The sequence below is a fragment of the Rhinopithecus roxellana genome, chromosome 14 (genome assembly GCF_007565055.1).
Source record: "Rhinopithecus roxellana isolate Shanxi Qingling chromosome 14, ASM756505v1, whole genome shotgun sequence".
In the NCBI taxonomy this organism is placed as follows: domain Eukaryota; kingdom Metazoa; phylum Chordata; class Mammalia; order Primates; family Cercopithecidae; genus Rhinopithecus; species Rhinopithecus roxellana.
In genome coordinates this window covers 74,862,130-74,865,178 of record NC_044562.1, presented here as the reverse complement: position 1 = coordinate 74,865,178, position 3,049 = coordinate 74,862,130, and the positions used below count along the sequence as shown (strand labels likewise).

General features: G+C 40.5%; 1 pseudogene; it reads right to left on the bottom strand.

Annotated features, from left to right (window-relative positions):
- Positions 1-2,102: 2,102 nt before the first annotated feature.
- Positions 2,103-2,333, bottom strand: LOC115893287 (annotated as a pseudogene).
- Between the last annotated feature and the right edge of the window lie 716 nt (positions 2,334-3,049).

Sequence of the window (3,049 nt, the reverse complement as noted above, 5' to 3'; positions counted from 1 at the left end):
GCCTCATTAGTGCTGGAAGGGGCTGGAAGTCCAGGCTCCCCACATGGTCTCCACTGACACCATGGAGAGGGGAAGGTCCCTCTTACTGGCCAGCAGAGATGAAACTCTCAGCAATCTGCTTGTCCCTCTCTGACACCAACCCTTTGGGGTTGGGTGTTGGGATACCTTGTTATGGTATCTCTTGAGTGGAAGTTTAGGCTTCTTGACTTTTGCTGATGGGGGTAGGGATGGTGCCACAATTGTTCTCTATGGTATTTGGATGGAGTAGAGTGAGTATTATCTAAAATTCTTGTCTTATTTGGCTACATCTTTCTTGGTCTTTTGGCTGGAGAGAATAGACTTTTTCTTGGGGCTCTTTTGGTCTGGAATCACTGACAATATGGGTTGCTGGCTTCCTCCACTTCAAGTCTGGGATCATGAGGCAAAAAGGAAATCAAAGGAAGTCCCCTGTGTGTGGGTTCTCAGGTTCCAGTGTACCTTGTTGGTTTGCTTTCTTCTTTCTATCTTCTGGAGTCTCCTTATGTTTGTATCCTAGTATATACAGTATCCAGGGTTTTTAGTTATAATTAGTAGGAGAAATAGGGAAAAAAATATGTCTGTTCTGTCTTCTCAGAAGTGGAAGTCCCCACAAATACATTTTTTGTACAAGTACTTTTTTAAAAAAATAAATAACTGCCTGATTTTTCAAGACTTAGCTCAAATTTTACCTTTGATAGTTTCTTCCTAATCAAAATGTCAAGACAAACATAAATTTTACTTTAGATCTTTCAGTTCCAAGGGTAATGTGGGGTCCCACCAAAGTCCAAGTTGATGTTTGGTTACCCTAGGCTGTAGGATTAGGTGACTGAATTGGTTCAGACTCAATTATAAGCAACAGAAATCCACTCAAGCTGGCTTAAACAGAAAAGGGGAATTCATTACAAGATAGAAGCCAGGGGCAGGAAGGTAGAAATAAGTTTAAAGACTGGAGGGACTCTGTCAGAAGACAGATTATAAGGAGGGAAAAACATGGTACCAAGAAAAATAATCAACACTTATGAAAATGGCATCAGACCACAAGGTCTAGAATAAAGAAGAGTTCAGACAAAAGTCCCAGGTGACCCTGTGTGTATGTTTACAAGGTACTGCAGGTAAAACTTGGTAGAGCTGAATTCTCTGGTTTTGATTTCCTAGCTTTGAGATGGATGCGTAAATAATCATAGAAATCATCTCTGGATCCATGGAAGCTATTGAAGATGAAACTATAGATTTTTTAATCTCTAGACAAAATTTAATATTCTGGTCTTAGTAGCTGATCAATGCCACATGGCTCTAGATTTGCTGACTATCCAATAAGGATGCTTAAAGATTATTTTTGATCAAAAGGGGGAATGTTTAGGAGAATTATGCAAAACTTAGAAATAAAGCAATGATATGATTCTATGAAATTTTTTTTTGATTGTGTGAATTTTTAGTGTCACGCCAAAGCTTTGACTTAAGCATCACCTAACTCTCTAGGGAAATGGACTTTGTTTACAGAATTGATTAGATACTAGACATTCTATAATCGTGTAAAATGGATAAGATGTGATTCTTTTCTGTCAATAGGGAAGATAATTCTGAAGAAGATGGTTTCATGTTCTTGTGGGACATTAACCAGTTGTGTACAAAACAGCAAACTGTAAGAATTATGTTTCTAACTTTCTGAAAATTATATTTGACGTCAGGAGACAGAAACACACAGTGGTGTACAGGCCAGTCATGTCATGGGTGGAGAAGCTGGTGAAGATCCATGAACCCCTGGAGCTGCTACAAATCCAAACCCCACGCCCCACATGGCCCAGACCTGTTATAGCCTAATATTTGATACTGGGTTTGCACGAGTCTCTTTGTTGTTCCCCATGTATCTTTTACTTGAGTTATCTTGGGTAGATCTCTGTTTTATCTGTAACCTGAACTGTCTCCTAGACAACACCAGTTTGTGATCCTAGGTAAGATTTTTTTTTTTGAAGAGTTCACTATTTCTTCAATAATGTCATGTTTTAATGGGTACACAGTACTTTCACTTGGCATCAATTATGAGTTGTTTTCTGAACAATTCAGTATTATACCAGCTGGGCTGCCTACTGATCTCTCCATTCCTTTGGGGTGACTCTGCCAACAGGGGACATGTTCCATTCTATTCCAATTTGTGTTGCTATACATATCCGCACAGCAATACAGAAAGTAGCTTCACTAGCTCATACAGCATTACTGTGTTTGTCATGAAAATCAGGTGTGTGCTTCTGGTGGCTCTGCCTTGCCGTTGTTCAGACTTGGAGATTACTTAGTGCTTTTTTGAGCAAGGGAAACATTGTGAAGGTGAAGCTAGAACTGTGGAAATGCAGCTGCTGCTTTGGTGCAAATTTGCATCGGGTCCCTCAGGAAGGTTTCTAAGTCCACTGGATCAGTAGCTTTCACTGGTCAAATGGCAGGATTTCCGGTTTTTTCCATATTATTTTATCTTTCTGGGAGTCCCCAAAATTAACCCTGGGAAGAGTTAATTGAATTGTTTGTAAAGGCTTTCCCCATGCTTCAGACATAAAACATGCAGAATATTGTGGGCGGATACTTTCTCTAGCAATCCTTCTAGAATTTCATGGGCCCCAACCCATAGAGTTCATTAAGCAGAAGAAACACTGACAGAAACCTCCTTTGTCTTTCCTTAGGCTTTTAGAACAACAACGGCACCACACCACATTCAGGACCCGGGATAGGTGGAATAGCAGCCCCTGAAAATATATATGTCCATGTCTTAATGCCAAGCTGCTGTGAATGTGGCCTTATTTGGAGAAGGAGTTTTTACAGATTAATTAAATTAAGAACCCTGAGATGAGATCATCCTGTATTACTAAGGTGGGCCCCAAATCCAATGACATATGTCCGTATAAGAGACACAGGAGGAGAAGACACAGACACAGAGGAGAAGGCTCTGTGAATACAGAGGCGGAAACTGGAGTAAGCAGCCACCAGTCAAGGCTGATTGTGATCAGCCATAGAAGCTGGAAAAGGAATGGGGTGGAATCTCTCC